The sequence below is a fragment of the Tamandua tetradactyla genome, chromosome X, assembly GCF_023851605.1.
Source record: "Tamandua tetradactyla isolate mTamTet1 chromosome X, mTamTet1.pri, whole genome shotgun sequence".
NCBI lineage: Eukaryota > Metazoa > Chordata > Mammalia > Pilosa > Myrmecophagidae > Tamandua > Tamandua tetradactyla.
In genome coordinates this window covers 71,040,731-71,063,983 of record NC_135353.1, presented here as the reverse complement: position 1 = coordinate 71,063,983, position 23,253 = coordinate 71,040,731, and the positions used below count along the sequence as shown (strand labels likewise).

General features: G+C 39.1%; 2 pseudogenes; one reads left to right on the top strand and one right to left on the bottom strand.

Annotated features, from left to right (window-relative positions):
- Positions 1–15,898: 15,898 nt before the first annotated feature.
- LOC143671882 (fibroblast growth factor 2 pseudogene) lies at positions 15,899–16,560 on the top strand (annotated as a pseudogene).
- Positions 16,561–20,661: 4,101 nt separating this feature from the next.
- On the bottom strand, positions 20,662–21,038 carry LOC143671881 (maturin pseudogene; annotated as a pseudogene).
- Positions 21,039–23,253: the final 2,215 nt, after the last annotated feature.

The following is a 23,253-nucleotide window of genomic DNA, read 5'->3' as shown; positions in this document are numbered from 1 at the left end:
AAGCACCCCCACCCCACCAACCCTCAGCACACACCTGCCCAAACCCCAGCCACAAGTGCAGCCCAACTCACCTTTCCTGCACCTTCCTGAGCACTGCCTCCCACTCCTTGCTCCCTGCAGGCTGTTGCCAGTGCTTAAAGGCTGTGGGCACTAACCTCCATATCCAGGCTACACCTATCCCCAGCCCATAGTGTCATACAGCATCACTCCGACCCTTGAGCTCTGCATATCAGTTTATGCACTCCTAGACCTGCACATGTGCATGTCCCTCAGTTACACTTCCCAGCTCTTAGAAAGCGCTGACCTGTGGTTGGGTCACACCTGCCCCCAGCCCATGTAGGTATAATGCCGACCCACTGCCACAGCTCCGTGCATGCACACAAAGGGCCATACACACTAGACCACTGCACACCAGGGTTATACCCTCCAGTTCTGTGATCTGCACAGTTACACCCTCCCTGGCTGCAAGGCACCCACGTTCACAACCACCAGCATAACGTCTCCAACCTGCACCTATTCCTGCACTGCAATGCATCACTGCACTGTTGTGCCCCATCTTGTGCCCTGCATCCTGCAACACATCCACCTCCAAAACACAAAGCTTTAGACTACTGAATGAAATTATCTCCCAAAGTAAATCAAACAAGATATTTACATGCAACAAAAACAACAGAAGATCACTAAGCATATCACAATGCAGAAAAATATAGTCCAGCTTAATGACCAAATTAAAACACCAGAGGAGACACAGACATTGGAACAACTAATCAGTGATGTTCATATAATTCTATTTAATAAAATAAGTGGGATGGATAATAACATAAAGGAGATCAAGAAGATAGTAGAATACATAGAAAAATAGCAGATATCACAGACATTAAAGACTCTGTTGACCAAGTAAAAAACATACTAGAGGAAGCATGCAACAGCAGATTTGAAGACACAGTAGAAGGAACAAGTGATATAGATGGCAGGATAACTGATTTCGAACACTCAAAACAGCAAATGGCAAAAAAGATGGAAAATTTTGAATTGGGTACCAGGGAAATGATAGACAAAACAAAGCACACAAATGTAAGAATCATTGGTGTCCCAAAAGGAGAAGAGAGGAGTAATGGGCTAGGAAAAGTAGTTGAGGATATAGTGGGGGAAACTTCCCAACCCCTATAAGGGACATAAATATACAAGTCAAAGAAGTCCAATGAACTCCAATAGAATAAATCCAAGTAGGTCTTCTCCAAGACACATATTAATCAGTCTATCAAACGTTGAAGAGAAGCAGAAAATTCTGAAAGCAGCCAGGGGAAAACAAGCTACTACATACAGGGGAAACCACATAAGATTGAGTTCAGACTACTCAGCTGGCACCATGGAGGTGAGAAGGCAGTGGTATGATATATTTAAGATCCTGAAAGACAAAGACTTCCAGTCAGGAATTCTGTACCCAGCCAAATTGTCCCTCAAAGCAAAGGGAGATATTACAATTTTCACAGACAAACAAATCCTGAAAGAATTTATCAACAAGAGACTGGCTCTCCAAGAAATACTAAAGGGAGTTCTGCCAGTTGGAAAAAAAAGACAAGTGAGGGAGTTGTGGAGGAGGGCACAGACTGAAGAGTGCCAGTAAGGGTAATGTAAATGATAAAAAGAGAAAGAAGGAAAATAACATATATTTATGACAAACAAAATAAAAAAGATAAGATGGTGGATTCAATAAATGCTTTTCATTAACAACTTTGCATGTTAATGGACTAAAGTTACCAATTAAAAGACACAAATGGGAACAATGGATTAAGAAATATGCTGCTTACAAGAGACTCATCTTAGACATAAGGATACAAATAGATGTAAAATTAAAGGCTGGAAAAGGACTTTCCAGGCAAATTGTAACCAGAACAAAGCAGGAGTTGCTATACTAATATCAGGCAAAATAGACTTTAAATGTAAAGACATGATAAGAGACATGAATTAAAGGGACAATTCACAAAGAAGTTATAACAATCATAAATGTATATGCTCCCAGTCAGTGAGCTCCAGGGTACTCTCCAATGAAGGAGATATTGACAAAACTAAAGGGAGTGATAGATGTTTCAACAACAGTAATAGGAGACTTCAATACAGCACTCTGTATAGAAAGAACAACCAGGCAGAAGATCAACATGGAAACAGAGAAGTTAAACAACTTGATAAATGAATTAGACCTTACAGACATACAAAAGTCATTGCACCCCAAAAGAACAGGATATACATTCTTCTCTAGTGCCCATGGAATATTCTCCAGGATAGATCATGTGCTATGGCACAAAACAGATCTTTATAAAGTTAAAAACACTGAAATTATTCAAAGTACTTTCTCTGATCATAATGGAATGAAGCTGGATCTCAATAACTACCAAAGAATGAGAACATTCACAAATATATGGAGATTAAATAACACACTCTTAAACAACCAGTGAGTCAAAGAAGAAATTGCTAGAGAAATTAGTAGCTATCTAGAAACTAAACAAAATGAGAATACAACATATCAGAACATATGGGATGCAGCAAAGGCTGTGCTGAGAGGGAAAGTTATTGCCCTTAAATACCTATATTAAAAAAGAGGAAATAGAAAAAATTGAGGACTTGACTGCTCACATTGAGGAACTGAGAAGGAACTGCAAACTAAGCTTAAAGCATATAGAAGAAGAGAAATAACAAAGATTAAAGCAGCGTTAAATGAACGGGAGAACAAAAGAACAATAGAAAAAAAATCAGTAAAACCAAAAGTTGGTTCTATGAAAAAATCAATAAAATCGAATGGCCACTAGCATAGCTGACAGAAAAAAGAGACAATGCAAGTGAACAAAATCAGAAATCAAAAGGGGTGCATTACCACAGACCCTGAAGAAATAAGAGAAATCATAAGAGGATACTATGAAGAACTATATGTCAACAAGCTGGACAATTTAAATTGAAATGGACAAATTCCCAGAAACACAGAAACAAGGTACACTGACTCAGGAAGAAATAGAAGATTTCAACAAACCAATCAAAAGTAAAGACATTCAATCAATCATAAAAAATCTACCCTCAACGAAAAACCCGGGGCCAGATGGTTTCACAGGGAATTTTTATCAAACATTCCAAAAAGAACTAACACCAATCCTGTTCAAATATTTCCAAAAAATTGAGCAAAAAGGAACTCTACCTAACTCATTTTATGAAGCTAATTTCATTTTAATACCAAAACTGGGTAAAGATTCTGTAAGAAAGGAAAGCTACAGACCAATTTCCCTAATGAACATAAATGAAAAAAATTCTCAAGAAAATATTAGCAAATTGAATCCAAGAACAAATTAAAAGAATTACACACCAAGACTAAGTGGGGTTTAGACCAGGAATTCAGGGGTGGGTCAACACAAGAAAATCAATTAATGTAATACAGCACATTAACAAATTGAAAGGGGAAAATCACAGGATCATCTCAATTGATGCTGAAAATGCATTCGACAATATTCAACATGATTTTCTGATTAAAAAAACACTCCAAGAGATAGAAATAAAAGGTAACTACCTCAATATGATAAAGGGAATATATGAAAAAACCAATAGCCAGTATCATACTCAATGGAAAGACATTCAAAGATGTCCCCCTAAAATTAGGAATGATACAAGGATGCCCACTGTCACCACTATTATTCAATGTTTGCTAGAAGTTCTTGCTAAAGCCATGAGGCAGGGCAAAGAAATAAAAAGCGTCCAAATTTGAAAGGAAGAAGAAAAACTTTCATTATTTGCAGATGACATGATACCATACTTGGAAGATCTTGAGAAATCTACAGCAAAGTTATTTGAGCTAATAAACAAATACAGCAAGGTAGTGGGATATGAAATTAATGTACAAAAGTCAGTAATGTTTCTACATACAATCAATGACTGAACTGAGAAGTCAGTTCAGGAAAAACTCCATTCAAAATAGCAACTAAAAGAATAAAATACTTAGGAATGAATTTAACTAGATACATAAGGACTTGTACATAGAAAACTACATAACATTGCTAAAAGAAATCAAAGATCTAAATAGGTGGAAAGATATTCCCTACTCATGGATAGGAAGACTAAATACAGTTAACATGTCAATTCTACCCAAATTAATCTACAGATTCCAAGCAGTACTAATCAAAATTCCAAAAACTCACTTTGAAGATTTGGAAAAGCTGGTAACCAAATTCATCTGGAAGGGAAAGAACCCGTGAATGGCTAAAAGCATCCTAAAAAAGAAAAACAAAGTGGGAGGATTAACAACCCCTGACTTTAAAACCTATTGTAAAGCCACAGTGATCAAAACAGCATGGTACTGGCAGAAAAATAGAAGCATTGACTAATGGAATTGAATCAAGAGTGCAGAAATAGACCACCAAATCTATAGTTAACTGATTTTTGACAAGGCCCTCAAATCCTCTGAACTGGGACAAAATAGTCTTTTCAATAAATGGGCATGGAAGAACTGGATATCAATAGCCAAAAGAATGAAAGAGGGCCATTGACTTGCATCCTATACAAAAAATTAACTCAAAGAGGATCAAACACCTAAATATAAGAACTCACACTATAAAGCTTCTAGAAAAAAATGTAGGGAAACCTTTTCAAGACCTGGTAATAGAAGGTAGTCTCCTAAACTTTACACCCAAAGCACAAGCAAGAAGAGAAAAAGTAGATAAATGGGAACTCCTCAAAATCAAATGCTTCTGCACCTCAAAAGACTTTGTCAGAAAAGTGAAGAGGCAACCAACTCAATGGGAGAAAATATATATTGTTGTTATTCAGAAAAAAAGAAAGAAAATATGCCAATTGTGGTGATAAAAAAAATATTTAAGCCTTCTTGCCTTCTATATTCTGAAGCAGCTAGAAAGAAGAGTCTGAGAGGATCATATGGTAGCCCATGACAAACTCTGGGTTCTGTCCTGTAACTACTTGTTGAAGAGTGCTTTGAAAACTATTGCTCTTTTATTTCTTTGTTTTGTATATATGTTTTACTATACAATAAAAAAGTTATTAAATAAAAGTTTATGAACCAACCTCTGCTACTTCAAACTTCATCTTCTGTAGTTGTCTCACCTCTTTTACCCTTCATAGAATTGTAGGGTTAGGGCCTTAATCTGGATTAAATTTCGGCTTAAAGGAATTTTGTGGCTGGTTTGTTCGTCTATCCAGACCACCAAAACTTTCTCCATATCATCAATAAGGCTTTTTCATTTTCTATCACTTGTGAGTTCAATTGGAATAGCATTTTTAATTTCCTTCAAGAATTTGTCATATGCATTCCCATCAAGGCTGTTTGATACAAGAGGCCTAGCTTTTGGCCCATCTCAGCTTTTGGCATGCCTTCCTCACTGAACTTAATCATTTTCTACCTTTTGATTTAAAATGAGAGACATGCAACTCTTCCTTTCACTTGAGAACTTAGAAGCCACTGTAGGATTATTAATTGACCTAATTTCAATATTGTTGTGTCTCAGGGAATAGAGAAGCCTCAGAAGGGGGAGAGAGATGGGAGAATGGCTGGTCAGTGGAGCAGTCAGAGCACACACAACATTTATCAATTAAGTTAGCCATTTTATATGGGTATAGTTTGTGATACCTCATAATAGTTATAATAATAACATTAAAGATCACAAATCACCACAACAGATATAATAATAATGAAAAAGTTTGAAATATTGTGATAATTACCAAAATGTGACACAGAGACTCAAGGTGGCCATAAGATCTTGCAAAAATGGTGCCAAGAGACTTGTTCAACACTGGGTTGCCATGAACTTTTAAGTTGTAAAAAAAAAAAAAAGCAATATCTGCAAAACCCAAAAAAGTGAAGTGCAATAAAATGAAGTATGCTGTAATCCATTTTTTAATGGATGAAGATTTTGAGTAGCTATTTCTCAAAAAAAGACTTACAAATGGCCAATAACCACATGGAAGTGAATTCAACATCATTAATCAACAGAGAAATGCACATCAAATCCACAATGAATTGTCACTTCTCTGACTAGGGTGGCTTCAATCAATAAAACAGAATATAACAAATGTTGGTGAATGTGGAGAGAAACTGGTACTCTCATATATTACCAGTGGGAATGTAAAGGAAACATCCACTGTGGAAAGCAATTTGGCAATTCCTCCACATGCTAAACATGTAGCTACCACATGACCCGGGAATCTCACTCCTAGATAAATACCAAGAGAAATAACAACATAGATTCATGCAAAACCTCATACAGGAATGTTCAAAGTGGCAGTATTTATAATAGCAAAAAGTGGACACTGCCCAATTGTCCTTTATATAATGAATGGATAAAAATGGTCTAACTTCATAGTGTATTAGCCAGTCATAAAGAGGAAATTCTGATACATGGTACAACATGGATGAACTTTGAAAATCTTAGGGCAAGAGAAAGAAGCCAGGAACAAAGGACCACATATTATATGATTCCTTTTAAATGAAACATCCAGAAAGACAAATCCATAGGAACAAAGGTAGATTAGTGGTTGCCAGGTTCTGGGGGAAGGGAGGAGGGCAGTAGACAATCACTGCTGAGAGATAAGGAGTTTATTTTTGTGGTGATGAAAATATTCTGAAATTAGATCATTGCAATTGTTGCACAGCCTTATGAATATACTAAAAACTCACTGAACTGTACACTTTAAAATGGTAATTGTTACAGTATGTGAATTATATCTCAGTTAAATAAGTGTTTGAAAATTTGTATTTTTTAAATTTCCATTTGCTATATTCTTGAACATCTTTCTTTAGCAATATAAATTAAGCTCCCTTCCCTTGAATAGCTGTATTTTACAGCTTTAAATTCCAGTGAGAATCAATTTTATTGGGTAGACATTTTGTTTTTTCCTAGATATCTTCATCCTTACACACAGTGCTCATTCTGGAACATGTGTCCCAGCATAGTAATGACACAGTTTTACCAGTAGCATTCCACAGTCTGCATGTCTGAACTGTGGTTTAAAGATGACCTGTTCTTCTCTGACCCCAGGTGCCTTCAGGACAATGAATGGAAATACACCACAGCTGGGCAGGTCCTCACCTTCAAGGTGAGATCTTGGATTCAAGTGGATAAATGATGGATGTTTCTATGTCTTCAGGAAGGCCAAGAAGTTGGAGGCTGAGTGAGCTGGAAATGAAACTGAGGCTTCTGTTTCTTCTGATGTCCCAACTCCTTCTACTCACTCCCTCTAGCCCAAGAACAGGATGCCAGAGGAGGCTTTCAAACACAGCCCCAAAACGGAGCCCTTAGATGTCATCTCTGTCTTCATCCATGTTATCTTTGTTTCTCTTTTCTTCAGCTTAATGCCTCCCCTGTGACTGGGGTTAGAGGTTTGGCTGGCCAACAAGCCAAAACTAATTTGTAGGCCATCCACTCAACCAATCAAAGGACCAGTTGTTTGCATGGTTTTTCCACTTATGATCTCTGCTTCCTTTCATAATAAAGAGTAATATTGCACATTGTATGGTATGTGTCCTGGACTGCTCTTCCCTTGCCTCAGCCATGAGCCAAAGGAGCCAGGAGTGAAAGGCTCTGCCTCCCTCTTCAGCCTTAGGCAGTCCCTAGTAGACACATTAAGCTTACTTTCGTAGATGGTATGTCAATAAATCCTGATGAGAAAGGAAACATGTTACAACCAAGAATTGGCCTTTAGAGGCAGTATGACACAGTGAGGTCCTGTACTCGAAGGCTGGCAGAGGTGGGAAAATTACCTTGTTAACAACAAGGGCTTTGGAAAGGATACCCATTGGCTAGGGAGGGCAGTGGAAAGGAAGAAAGGCAAGGATGCACATATTTTATTCTATTTTCTTAACTTATTTGAATTTTTTTCATAGACCAGACTGTGAAAAAAAACATACTTTTATAGTTTACACATATCGTGCATGAGGGTTTGGTCTTTTTACACCTCTCCCCATGTTTCCATCTGTCTTCCCCTCCACTTTACTGATACTCCCTTTCTGAATGTACACTGTGTGAATTGTCTCACTTTAGCACCTCCAGGGTAAGGGAGAGTCAGTCAGCCAGCCCAGTGCATTCCCCAGAGAACTGACACTGAGTGTTCCATGTCTACCTTCTTTAAGGGGTTCAAATATTTATTTTCTCTTCCAAATATCAATAACACAAAATCTTACATGATGGCTACAGAAAGATTCTGTCAGATCTTTTACAATGACTAGTAATTAGCAGCCCAGAATCACAGGAAAGTGTTGAATTGGACCCTTGCACAATTTATTTTCCACACTTCTGTAATGTTTGAACTTTAGACAATGGGCAGGCATAATTTTTGAAGTTAAGAAACAACAGTAGAACAAAATGCTCAGTCATAATCCTCTAAATGAAAGCTACCAACAGTTATAAACTATGCCTCCATTTTCAGATTTTGCATAAGTTATTTCCTACCACATGCTTCTTTTCAATTCTTTGTGTTCATATACATTAGGGATCAATGTATTGGAGTGTGACTTTCTTAAAAGTATGAACTCTGGGGACAATTGATATTATGTAGGGAACATTGTTCTTCCATGTAGTACCTCTGTGCTTCTTTAAGCTTCAGCCTTCTCACCTAGAGAATAGAGATATCTGGATGAATTTATCACCCACATTATGAGGAATAGAGGCAATGTTAACACATTAGCAAACAATCCCAGAGTCTGACTCAACTCGGGCACCCTGAGCTTACTGCATTCCTTTGTGGGCAGGCACCACAGAACACATCCCTTGCGTCCTCTACTTCCTCTCTCTATAAATCAGTCTTCACCATCCTTGACTCCTTCCCTAGCCAGATCAGACACCGTGTTCTTCCAGTCACTACTGTCCAACTAATTTCCCCAATTCCTTCTGAATCCCATCATTCTAGGCAAATGCAAACCCTGCAGTCTTGTTATTCCTGGTTATTCCTTGAAGTTTATAGTAAAAGGAGAGAAGAAAGGGATAGGCTGAGAATTAAACATGAAAGAGCAAAGGTACCAGAAATTGAAGATTTTGAATTCTGAGCCTATCCAGTTAGCATGCTCTAAGACCAGGGCCAGAAGTAGCTCTGTCAGGGACTTCTGTGGGCTTTCAGGAAGTGAGTCCCCAGAGGACAGAGCTCCATGTGTGGGTTTAACTGAACAACCCATTGTGAAATAGAGTGTGACTGAACTAGGATACAGACAGCTATTTCAGTGGAAGTCTGGATTGAACATGTAGTTACCTAGCAAGGATCTGTGGAAAATTCTATTGTCTGAGGGTTTGGACCCCCTGAAACTGAACACCAAGCCAGCAGTTTTTTGCAACATTTGTGTGAGCAGAGCTACTGCGAGTTTGGGCTGTAAAAGACAGAAAAGGGCAAATTGAAGGAAGTATGACTTCAAGTGCAGAATTATGGAAGCAGAATTATATGCCAAAGCCTGTTTTCTACATCAGGTATATACAAGTTTTGAAAATTCTGCATCACTTTCCTGGTTACAAAATACACACACACATATATATATAAAGATATAAATATATAGGTATAGCTATATAGATATATCTGTTGCAAAAAATATCCTCAAAAATAAACGTATACTTGAAATAATAAACTATATTGTACTTTCTTCTCGCTCCATCCAACCAGAAGATATCAATGCAAAAAATTTATGTACATGCACATGATAAATCTATATATCTCTATATTTTTTCATATCTATATCTATGTCTGTCTATCTATCTATCTCTGTTGGTAAATATATAATTATGTAAGCATACTCACATACTATTCTCTATCTTTTTATCTTCCATTCCATGTCATTTTTATCATTTGTATTTCTTTAATTATTAAGGCCTTTAGACATATTTCCACATGTTTGATTGTAAATCAAGTTTCTTGTTTCTAGGTGATATATTGTACACTTGTTTTTTCATTCTTTTTCTCAGAATTTTTAATACATCAAACACATTATGCTTACAATATACAATATAAATTCTTTCTTTCCATTTTTTTACCTATCTCTTGGCTATTTTTCCATACAGACGCTATTTCTAACATTCCCCATAGTTTTCTCCTTAAAAATATTATATGGCTTTCTTGTGAAACAATTGAACCCTATACTGGCATGTATTTATATCTTCATGGCCATCTAGGTCATAAATAAGGAGATAGCCACATATTTCTTTTTATTAGTTGGAGTTCTGTACCTTCTTTATCTAGAAGTTTAAGATTGGAATATTCATTTCATTTACCATGTGTATGAGGTTCATCCAGGATGTAGTGTATATAAATATCCCATATGTTTTTACTGTTGAATAGTATTTGTTCATCTATTTATCTGTTAGTAAATTTTTGGATAAATTATGGTACTATTAAATTTCATGTAAAAGTCTTTGAGTGGACATAAGTTTTCATTTCTCTTGTGTAAAATTACTGGATCATAGAGTAAATTTTATTTAACTTTTAAAGAAACTTCCAAGCTGTCTACCAAAGTTGCTGAACACTTTTACAGTACAAACAGCAATGTATAAAAGTTCTACCTTCCCCACAACCTCACATATGTTATTGTCTGTTTTTAGATTATAGCCATTCTACTGGGTATGAAGTTGTCGTGGTCAGGTTCATGTGTCAACTTGGCCAGGTGGTGGTACCTGTTTGTCTGGTTGGGCAAGTACTGGCTTGTCTGTTGCTATGAGGACATTTCATAGAATTAAATCATGACCGCATTGGCTGCACAGCTGATTCCATTTGTAATCAGCCAAGGGGAGTGTCTTCTGCAATGAGTGACATTTAATCTAATCAATGGAAGGCTTTTAAGGAGGATTCAGAAGAGAGAGCTTCTGTTATCTTCCTGCTTCAGCTGGCAAGCCTCTCCTGTGGAGTTCATCCAGACCCTCCATCACAGTCATCAGATTCACAGCCTGCCCTACAGATTTTGGACCCTATGTTGCCACAGTTATGTGAGACACTTCTATAAATTTTATATTTGTGAGTGTTCCCTGTTGATTCTGTTTCTGTAGAGAATCCTAACTAATACAGCTTTGTACCAGGAGTGGTTCTTAAGAAATAGAATCTTAAAAATGGGTTTTTTTTATTGGTTATCTACTCTCACAAGACTCAAAGGCACTAAGGACTCTGATTCCCATAATCAGAATGACATTGCCAATCCATGGACTGAGTTGACAAAAGAGATAGTCAAAATATCACCATTCAATTCTTCTAATGCTTCACTTGTACAAAGCCAGGCTCTGGGAGATAATGTTTTTGACATATTTACAGAGTTTTGTGGAGATAGGAGGTATAGAGATGTTGGCTGGTTGTTGTTAGATACACTGTATACATTAATGACTGAAAGGGATGGGGATAAGGCTTCAAATGAGAAGTTTACGTTTCTTTTGACAGATGTAAATGCTTCTGTGAGTCTTCTGAAAGAAAATCTTATTTTGTGTAGCTGTAGACTTGAGAGCTCAAAAAATCTGATTCAGAATCTTATTGTTAGAGTAGCAACTTTACAACATAAACTAAAATCTTAATTTTGCATGGTGTCTGCCATTAAAATGAAGACATTAATTGGAAAGGAGTGGGACCCTGAAAAAAAGGGATGGTGACATACGGATTGATAATGATATCAGTGGAGAGGTTGAAGCCTTAGGTCATGGGTTCAGAAGTGTCTAATAATTCCAGGGGACCCAAAATGTCACCCTGTTCCACCAGTCAGAGGGGGGGTTTATGGAGGTCAGGTGATTGATAGAGTTTAAGCTCAGGTCCCTCTCACAGTGGGTCCAGTGGGTCCCCAGGCCCATTCTGTAGTTATTTCTCCCGTTCCAGAATGCATAATTGAAATAGACATGCTGAGCAACTGACAGAATCCCCACATTGGCTCTTTAACTTGTGAAGTAACGCCTATTATGGTAGGAAAGGCCAAGTGGAAGCCACTAGAACTGTCCCTACCTAGCAAAATAGTAAATCAGAAGCAATACTGGATTCCTGGAGGGATTGCAAAGATTACTGCCACTCTTAAGGACTTGAAGAATGCAGGGGTGGTGATTCCCAACACATCCCCATTCAACTCTCCTCTTTGGACTGTACAGAAAACAGATGGGTCTTGGAGGATGACACTTTTCTGGTACCAAAATCTATTCTAGTTTGCTACCTGACAGAATGCAATATACCAGAAATGGAATGGCTTTTTTTTAAGGGGGAATTTAATAAGTTACAAGTTTGCAGTTTTAAGGAGATGAAAATGTCCCAATTAAAGCAAGTCTACAGAAATGTCCAATCTAAAGCATCCAAGGTAAGAGACATTGATTCAAGAAGCCCCATGAAGTTCAGGGTTTCTCTCTCAATTGGAAAGGCACATGGTGAGCACAGTCAGCATTTCTCTCTCATCTGGAAAGGTACATGGCAAACACAGCATCAGCCACTAGCCTCCTCTCCAGCTCCCCAGGAGGTGTTCTCTTTTTTCATCTCCAAAAGTCACTGGCTGGTGGACTTTCTGCTTCATGGCTCTGCAGCATTCTGTCATCCTTCTATTGCTCTCTCAGAATCTCCAAAGGTCGCTGGCTTGTGGACTCTGTGCTTCATGGTTCTACAGCATTCTGAAGCTTTCTCCAAGATGCTTCTTCTTTAATGGGATTCCAGGAGAACCAATCAAGACCCACCTAGAATGGGTGGAGACATGTCTCCACCTAAGCAAGTTTAATGACTTGACTGATTCACATCTCCATGGAGTTAAGCTAATTAAAGTTTCCAACATAGAGTACTGAACAGGGATTAGAAGAAACCGTTGCTCCCACAAGGTTGACTGGGATTAAAACATGGCTTTTCTAGGGTACATAAGCCTTTTCAAACTGGCACAGATGATTTCCATGGATATGTGTCTCCACCCATTTAAGGTGGGGTTGCTGATTGGAGTCCTTTGAGAGGGAACCATTTTGGAAAAAGCTTTAGAGCCATGACATCCAAAAGAGTAGACAGAGCTCCAGGTAAGCCATTGAAGATTTCTGGAGATACAGCTAGCAGATCATGTCCCTATGTGACAGGAAACCCAGATGCAATCGACCTTTCTTCAGTGAAGGCATCCTCTTGTTAGTTCCTTAATTTGAACTTTTCCGTGGCCTTAGAATTGTAACTTAATAATTCCCTTTTGTAAAAACCAATCCATTTTTGGTATATTGCATTCCAGCAGCTTTAGCAAACTGAAACACATCGGTTGTTCCAATTTTGATTGCTGTGCCAGTTTGAAACTGTTTGAAATGGCTTAAAACATGGCAATGCCATGCTCTTTAATCCTGATTTAATATTTAAGGTGGGAATTTTTAAGTTGTTTCCACAGAGATGTGATACACTGAATTTGGGTGTGACCTTTTGATGAGATGCAGATGTGACTCCATCCTTTCAAGGTGGGTCTTGATTAGTTTACTGGTATCCTTTAAAAGGAGAAACATTTTGGAGAAAGCTAAGACACAGACATTTGAAGATGCTTGGTGTGCTAATAGAGAGAGAAATGCCAAGATTCAGATATTTGGAAATATAGAAACCCCAGGAGACACCAGAAGCTGAAAGAGTCAACAAAAGTTAGAAAGGAACCAGAACCCAGCAGACATTGCCATGTGCCTTTCCATGAGATGCTAAGCAAGTGAGAACCTGGAGAGAGCCAAGGGAAGCTAGGAGAAGACATCAAGAATTGCTCCAGAGAAGTTAAGTCAAGTCCCTCAGATGCTTGGAGAGGAAGCCACTGGATCAGAAGCTGGAAGCAACAGAACTGGAAACAAGGACCAGTAGATGCAAGCCATATGCCTTCCCATGTGACAAACATTAGTCTTTCTCAAGTCAATGTATCTTTCTCCAGAACCTTGCCAATGAAAGAGACTTGTTTGATTCTAATATCACTCCATTTATCCCACAGAGGCACAGAGACCTCAGGCATGTGAGGATGGAGAGGTGAGGCCAAGGAAGCTGGCTGAACTGAACACCATGACCAGCTGCCAGATATTTCTGGATTGACTGTGTGCAGTGGAAGCTGAAATGCTCAATCCCACAGTCCAAGGACATCCCAAGTGGGAGTCTAGGGGCCAGCTATCTATTGGACACGCAAGCAGGTTCCGTACTGAGTTCGACACTGCCCATCAACCAGCCCCAATTTTGGCAGTTTTCAATGAGCAATGAGATCAGTGGCTCAGGCTGGAATAACATTGCATCTCCATTCAGCTCAGCTAGTACCTGCAGTCAGGGAGAAATGGGCCTGAGAGGAAGCGGTAGCTCATGAGCACTATCTGCTGGGAAGAAGAGGAAAGTGCAGTCTGGCAAATTGCCTACCTTTCAATAGACCCTCAAGTATATCTGGATTGGTTTAGTGGGGAAGAACTCACAAACCAAGTCCAAAAGGGAACTTTGAACACAAACCTAAGTAGATACAAAACCTTAGGTGAGGGAAGGAAATCAACTTGCAAAATAACCCATCAAAATGATCAAATGCCCATTTGCAATGGAAGATCAAAAAGCATGTGAAGGTTCAGGCAGGTATGACCCAACAAAATGACCAAATGAAATCACTGGAGGGAACACAGAATTTGGAACAATTAATCAAAGGATGTTCATAGTGGCATAAAAGATATCAAGAAGACACTGGAAGAGCATAAAGAGAATTTGAAAGAATAGATAGAAAACTAGCAGATCTCATGGAAATGAAAGATACTGTAGCCAAATTAAAAGTATATCAGAGACACATAACAGTAGATTTGAAGCAGCAGAAGAAAGAATAAGTGAATTAGAAGATAAGGCAGTTAAACTTGAGCACACCAAAGAAAAAAGTGCAAGAAAGATGAAAAATAATGAAAATAGATCTCAAAGAAATGATAGACAACATGAAATGCACAAATATAAAGATTATTGGTATCCCAGAAGAAGAAAGTGTAAAGGGATAGGAAAGCTAGTTGAAGAGATTATGGGGGGAAACTTCCCAACCCTTATAAAACACATACATGTGTAAATCAAACAAGCCCAACAAATTCCAAACAGGCTTACTCCAAGACACATACTAATCAGAATGTAAAATTTTGAGGAGAAGCAAAAAGTCATGAAAGCAGTAACAGAAAAGAGATTCACTAGCATACAAAGAAAACTACATACGACTGAGCTCAGACTATTCTACAAGAACCATGGAGGCGAGAAGGCATTAGTATGATATATTTAAGATTATGAAAGAGAATGACTTCCAGTCAAGAATTCTATATTCTTCCAAACTGAGAGAGAGATTAACATCCTCATAGACAAACAAAGGCAGAGAAAAATTGTCAACAAGAGACCTGCCCTACAAGAAATACTAAAAGGAGTTCTTTCAACTGAAAAAAAGAACAGAAGAGGGAGATCTGGAGGAGGGTACAGAATTGCAGAATATCTGTAAGGGTAATTGAAAAGATAAAAAGAGAGAGAGGGAAAAGAAAGTATAGATCTGACAAGCAAAAAACTGAAGGATAAGATGGTAGATTCAAGAACTGCCCTTACAGTAATAACTATGAATGTTAATGGACTAAACTCACCAATTAAAAGACACAGATTGGCATAATGGATTAAGAAATATAATACAGCTATATGCTGCTTACAAGGGACTCATCTTAGACCCAAGGATGCAAATAGATTGAAAGTGAAAGGATGTAAAAAGATGTTCTATGCCAGTTGTAACGAAAAGAAACCAAGAATAATAAGTAATGGAGGGCAGAGAGAAGGAGGAGAGCCATGGGTGCCAGCAGTTGGTGGGTATTCAAGGGTGGAGATGTAGAAAATGTGAAGTTGCAGCAAGCCAGTGTCAGACACAGCTTGTGGAGGTGGCTTTCCCAAGAGCCATGGTGGAGTAGACACTTAGCCCAGGTCTGGGCCACCTGGCTCTCCAGGACAGGCATGGAGGAAAGCAATGGCCCAACAGCACGCGGCTGGGATCCGGCCCTCACAGCCATGCACAACTGGGCAGAAAGCTGAGGGACCAGGGCCCCAGCTGCGCTGCTCCAGGGACTCAGGTACTCCAGTAGGGCCCCAGGGGACCAAGGCAGCTGGGAGAGTCACCACATTGTCCACATTGCCCAAGGACAGTGGCAGCAGCACCTTCCCAACCAGCACTTCAAAGATCCCAAGTGGCTGTTTTGCAAAAACCGAGACTTCTTCCTGCACATTAATCCAGATGGCTGAGTTGATGGGTTCCTGGAAAAGAGCAACCCTCTCACCAGCTACCACTTCAAGCAGAAGAGAGGGGTTGTGCTTATCAAAGAAGTGTGTACGAACCATCATCTTGCTATGAAGGAAGATGGAAGATTACAAGCTTCTAAATGTGTAACAGATGAGTGTTTCTTTTTTGAATGACTGAAATCTAATAATAACCACAATACTTACTGATCAAGGAAATACCCCAGTTGGTATGTGGCACTGAGAAAAACTGGGCAATATAAACTTGGACCCAGGATAGGACCTGGGCAGAAAGCCATACTTCTTCCAATATCTGCTAAGAATTTATCTCAATGGCAGCATCTAATCTCATTTCCCATGGAAGAAGAGGTATATTTTAGAAATTTATTAAGGTGAGAAAAAGAAAATGTGTACAGTTAGCTACTCAGTTTGAATAACCAGTCAGATATCCTTTCATCTACCAGTAAAATATTTAACCATTGCTTCAGTAAAGAAAAATAACAAAAATTCCTGGAAAATGTATAGACTTCCCCCTTTTATATACCATCCGCATTTGTCCAGTAAAGCTTACTTAGAGCCACGATATTTTTTCATGCATCTGCTTTATTTGAAAAGAAGGTTTTTTGAATAGTGAATGTTTACAAACAAATTTTATTCATGGGAATCATAAGCATTAGATGACAGATTTAGTTAATTGCTCAAAATGTCTACTACTTCCTATTATTTGGCACACATTAATCTATTTATATAATTTACTTAAAAAAAAACACCTAAAACATGTTAATGTGAATTTAATATATTCCCGTAGTTTTCAGGTTCCGTGGCAGTTCTCTGTGATAGAGCTTATAGAATAGGCCTATGTACCCTGCTGGAAGTTCTTCACAGTCAGATCAACCTTGCTTCTCTGTACAGCTATGCTGGTGATGGGAGTCATATTTTCAGTCTTCACCAGGTCATTGAGATCCATCCACTCACACCTTAAGCATTCATGCTGGCAAAAATTATAGCTTTAGTCGGCAGATGATAAACATATCTGACTTCCCCAAAGCTCTGGGATTGGTGCGCTGTTGCTGAATACTCGAGAGGGGACTGAACTCTAATTTTATGCCAATCTCTTAAAAAACTCAATCTGCTGTGTCTCCTACATTAAAGATGTACAAGTCAGTAAGGACTACATTTTTATAACTTCATCATCAAATATTTTCAGTTAAAACAGCATTATCTAAAAGTTCAAAAGAAAACTCCACCCTAAGAAAGTAAAATTTTCAGCATAAACTCTGCCTTCTGGACATCCTGAAATGGTGTATACACCAAAATATTTTCTTACACTGTCCATACAAAAAGGTTTTGATAAATTGAATATTGCTTTGGCTGCTACTCAGGCTTATCCACCTATACATCTGTGGGTTCATATATTTTTAATCTGTAACTGCTCTATTTCCCCAGAGGTTAAAAAAAAAAAAAAAAAACACATGTTGAAAAAGTTAAAACATAACTGTAGGAGTTGATATTCCTACATATTTCTTCATTATAATTCTGTTCCTTATCATCCCTTAAAACTGCTTAAATGTTTACAATTCAATATTGAGAAAGAGAGCTAATCTTCCTTATAAAAGTTTGTAGAGCTGCAGCATGTACCAAACTATGAAATGATTCTAATTTCTTCTGATCTGTGGGACTGTCAAGCCTCAGAATGCATTTAGCAGATTTCTTCATAACTCTTTTGATGAAAAGTTTCTGCTTCTTTTAGTTATGCTAGAGGCAATTTGGCATTTCCTTTGTATCTTTAGATAAGAGTCCAGAAATCTTTGATTCATTTCTACAACAATAAAATGCAGAAGTCATTTCATCAGAAGTTTTAAAGAACTTGCAGTACACAGAATTTTACAATGCAACAAAGGTTTTCACATTTTCAATTATATGCAAATTTATGGGTCTGATTTTTACTGCCTTTCAGGCATTTTTGTGGCTGCTCTTTCCAAACCTTTGGATGGACACCCAAGTGGTCTTTCCCTAATTTTATTATCCTGACACTGTCTCTCAAAGCATTTATGAAATGTCTTGATGAAAGATTTATTTCCTATGCCCACTTAGCTGGGAAGCTTCACAATCGCCACAGAGTTTTTCCATCCATACCTTTTAATAATTCCATTGTTCTATTTGTTAAATAACAAATTACATTTGCCTTCTCATCACTCCTGGTGAACAATTGGTAAGAAAGAGGAAGTCAAGGAAAACTGTCTTAATTCCTACATGTTCTTCCTATAGATGGTGTATTGGTTTGCAAGCTGCCACAATTCAATAAATCGGAATTGGAATGGCTTCTATAAAGGGAATTTAATAAATTACAAGTTTACAGTTTTAAGCCTATAAAAATGACCAAACTTAGAAAAGACACCTTAATTCAAGCAAGGCCGATGGGTTAGAAACACTACTGTCAGCTGGGTAGTCAAGTGGCTGGCATCTGCTGATCCCTTGCTCCTGGGCTCCATTGCTTTTAGCCTCTGTTCCTGTGGGGTTCCTCACTTGCTTTCCTGGGGCCACCTTTCATCTCTTGGTTTCTCTCCGCTCTCTCCAGGTTCTGGCTTGCTTAGCATCTCATAGTGACATCTGCTGATCTCCAAGCATCTCCAAATATCCATGTCTCTTTTCTCTAAGCGTCAGCATCTCTGTCAGCTCTGCTCTGAAGTCTCTGTTGGCTCTCTCTGCCAGCTCTGAGCTCTCTCTAAAATGTTTCCTCTTTTAAAGGACTGTAGTAAACTAATCAAGACCCACTCTTGGGTGGAGTCACATCTCCATCTAATAGAAAGCCCACACCCACAGTTGGGCATGTCACATCTCTGTGGAAATAATTTAATCAAAGGTTCCATCCTACGGTATTGAATCAGAATTAAAAGAAACAGCTGCCCCCACAACATTGGATCAGGATTAAAACATGGCTTTTTGTGGGGGAGGGGGAGTACATAGTATCTCTGAAACCAGCACAGATTGCCTTATCAGTTCTGTGGATGTGCTCTTGTTTTTTATTTTGTTTTTTTTTTTTTTCTCTCAGGGACTCATTCGGAAAGATGCATGGGAAGAGTAAAGTATCCTAAAATATAAGATATTTATCTGCCATTTTTGAATTCTATGCTGAATTCCCTTATCACTGAGATTTGCTCAAAAGTTAAACATAGTCAGAAATTACATTTTCTACTTGTCCAGTGTGTTTATTTACCCAAGTTTGTTTTCATCCTTGCCATGTACATATATTATACTACTAAGATAATAATTATGAATCATAATCTTGTTTTCTCGATGCTTTTGTTAACATTCAAAGCTAATTTCTGATCAATCGAAATACTTGCATTTAGAAGTGCATAAAAAGAAATCTAGAATGTGGCCAACATATTAGATCTTCAGCGATAATATATGTTTCTTACATATATGCAAGTACTGGTCTATTAAATAATCTCACCTCATATTACTTCTTACATAGTTCATCACTCAGTATTATACAGTGGGATCCTTTTCCTGCTTTTATTTTGTTAAGAATAAAAGACAGAAAGAATGTAAAAAAGAATTCCATCATATTTTTAAAGTTTTATCCCAGTTTATTTTTCTGTTAAACGTATCTATGGCTTCAAAGTTTAAATGGCACTTGGATTCTGGATGTTTTCACAAATTAGCAAGTTGCCCTCTCATTATAAAGAGAAAAGGTAAATGTTTCATTTCATATGTGGTATGGTTTATAAACATTTTAAAGAAATCAATAATTTATGTCTATCATCCCATTTATACTTCCCTTTATTAGATTTTCTTTAAAGTGGCTTTTGACTTAGCCTGTTTTGAAAAAGATGAACATCCAAGTAATGGTTATAAGTGACCATGAACCAGATGCTACAAACCCAGGTAATTTTGTAATGGCAGAACACCTGAACAAAACAAAGGCTTCTCTGCATCTCTTAAACCAAAGTCAAGTGATTTATCTTTTTCTGCCCTTGTATTTGCATTTCTGTGGTTTAATGACTAGATATTCAAATGTATGCTTTATAAGCAAAACTTTTCACTTTTAGACACTTATAAGATATATAAAAAGTGCAGACTGCATTTCTTCACTGCCACACTTTCCCTCAGTAAGGTCACCTGTGAGGATTCAAAACATATCCTCAATACATTCAGAGTCCTCTACATTCAAGTTAGCAAGTGTTTATTCTCCGATATAAACCTAAGAGAATAGTCCGCCACAAAAGGGACTCTAAATTTAAACTGGCAAAGGCTACTGAGACAATTCCATATATGAAACCCCACTGAAGCAGGAGCAAAATTCAGGACACTGCCAAGCAAAGTTCATCACAGATATTTTGTGGTCATTAAAAAGGTATTTCATTTTAATTTGGATGCTGGGAGTCAGGCGCCCTGTTTCCTAGGGCTAATGCAAAATGCTAACCCTGGAGCATTCGATCCCACTTAGGGCACCATGGGGCTCATTCTTCTCAGATGTGAGCCTGCGGAGTTTTACTGCTGACTGTCCTGGTCCCCCCAGCTCCTCCTCTTCACGTCTGCACTGTACTCTTCAAATGCATCGTCATCTGCATCAGGAACCCCACCAAAGGTCTGAAAGACTTGAAGACTTTTTCCAAGACTTCATGGGGTGTCTTTTTGCCGCAGGAGGAGATGTCATCCTGCGCTAGCTGCAAAAAAGGCAGGTAGTCCTCACTGTCACTCCACACGTGAAAATTGTTCCCGCAGCCGTTGTCCAGACACAGCACGAAGGAGACCCCGGAGTTGGCACAGAAATCCGTCCCGTGCTCGGTCTTCTCGGTGGCGAGGAGATCCAAGGGCGTGTTGGAGGACCATTTATCCGCAACCTCAGCCAGCTGCTGGAAATCCATCCGCGCTCGCCTCGCCTGCCGCCGCCCCTCCCTCAGCCTGGGCGCTCGCTGCCTTCCTCCGCTCCATCCGCCCCCCACCCCCCCACTCCCTCCTCTTTCTCCTCCGGGCCCTCCTCTGGTGGTGGTATCCCCGCGCGGCTCTCGGCTCTGGGCAACTCTGCGCTGCTAGGGATCTGCCAGCAGCGATGCCGAGCGCCGGCCTCGGCCAGGCGGCACAAGATCCCTGGCGATCCCGGAGCACCTCTCGGCCGGCACTGTTTACACCCGGCGAGTAACGGGCAACGGGGACCCTGCTAGCTTGGACCCCTCCATGGCCCTGCCTCCCCGCCGCCCTCTCTTGGGCCACTGGGAGGTAGGTGCGGCCAGGAGAGTTTCAGCTGCCTGCACCTCCTCGGACTCCTCTATTTTCTGTTTCCTCTCCCGCTTCCACTTTTAGAAAAAGAAAAAGAAAAAATGAGACCGAACATTTCTGGGCCCTCCGGAACGCAGAACGCTCCCCACGTAAGACACTTTTATAAATTTTATATTTACCAGTATCTCTTGCGGACTCTCCTTCTCTAGAGAACCCTAGCTAATACAGCTGGGTACCAGGAGTGGTTCTTAAGTAACAGAATCTTAAAAAATGGACTTTTATGATTGGCTTTCTACTCTGACTGGACTCAAAGGCACTAAAGATTCTGCTTCCTATAATCAGAATGACACTGCCAATCCATGGGGTGAGCTGGCAAAAGAGATAGTCAAAATATCACCATTGGATTCGCTAATGCTTGGCTTATATGAATGCATACTCTGGGGGATAATGTTTTTGACATAGTTACAGAGTTTTGTGGAATGAGGAGATATAGAGATGTTGGTTGGTTGTTGTTTGATAGGCTGTATACATTGATGAGGGAAAGGGATGAGCTGAAAGCTTCAAATGAGAAGCTTACCCACCTTATAACAGATGTAAAAGTTTCTATGAGTAGTCTGAAGGGAAATCTTATTTCCTGTAGCCTCAAACTTGAGATCTACAAAAATCAGACTCAGAGTCTCTTTGTTAGGTAGCAACTTTACAGTGTGAACTGAAATCTCAACCTTGCATGGTGTCTTCCGTTAAAGTGAGGGCATTGATTGGAAAGGAGTGGTACCCTGAAAAATGGGATGGTGACATATGGATTGATAGTGATGGCTGTGGAGAGGTTGAAACCCTAGTTCATGCTGAGTCTTTTCTACATAACCCTCTAATAGTCTGCCTTGAGGGCCTAGCCGCCCCACCTCTAGCCTGGCCTTAGGAGTTGGGCACTCAACCTCCACGTGAAGGGATTAACTCCAGAGTGATTAATCATGTTTCACCAGATGAAACTGCAAACGAATCCCCTGAAGAAATAGGCTTGGAAAATACTTCTAATTCTTTTCATGACCCACCCCCACCGACTCTCGTTTCTTCCAGACCTATAACTAAACTAAGGTCCTAGCAGTGGACCTCCTCCATAAGGAGGTACATTATACTCCAAAAGACATGCATGAGTTTTCTAATTTATATAGAGAAAAATCAGGGGAATATGTGTGGCAATGGATTTTAAGGGTATGGGATAATGGTGGGAGGAATATAAAGTGGATCACGCTGAATTTATTGATATGGGCCCACTAAGCAGAGATTCTGCATTTAATGTTATAGCTCAAGAGGTTAGAAAAGACATTAATTGTTTGTTTGGATGGTTGGTTGAAACATGGACCAAAAGGTGGCTGACGTTATCTGACGTTGAAATGCCGGAACTGCACTGGTATAGTGTAGATGAGGGGATACAATGGCTTAGAGAGATTGGAATGTTAGAGTGGATTTATCCCGAAAAGCCTGCTCATATACCCCAGGAATGACTGGAGAATGTACCTTTTACCAGAATTGTGATAAATTTGTGAGACTAGCTTCATCATCCCTGAAGAGTTCTGTAGTCTCCCTTCTCTGTAAATCAGATATTACTGTGGGAACTGCCATCACTGAGCCAGACTCCTTAAACGCAATGGGGATGATGGGATCCCAAGTTGGCAGAAGCCAGGTGGCAGCACTTAATCGCCAAAGACAAGGTGGACATGGCTATCACAATGGACAGCAGACACAAAGCAGGAGTCAAAATAATCTGACTTGTGGCATTAGCTAGTAGATCATGGGGTACCTAGAAGTACAATAGATGGGCAGTCTTCTAAATTCTTGTTTGAGCTGTATAAACAAGAGTTC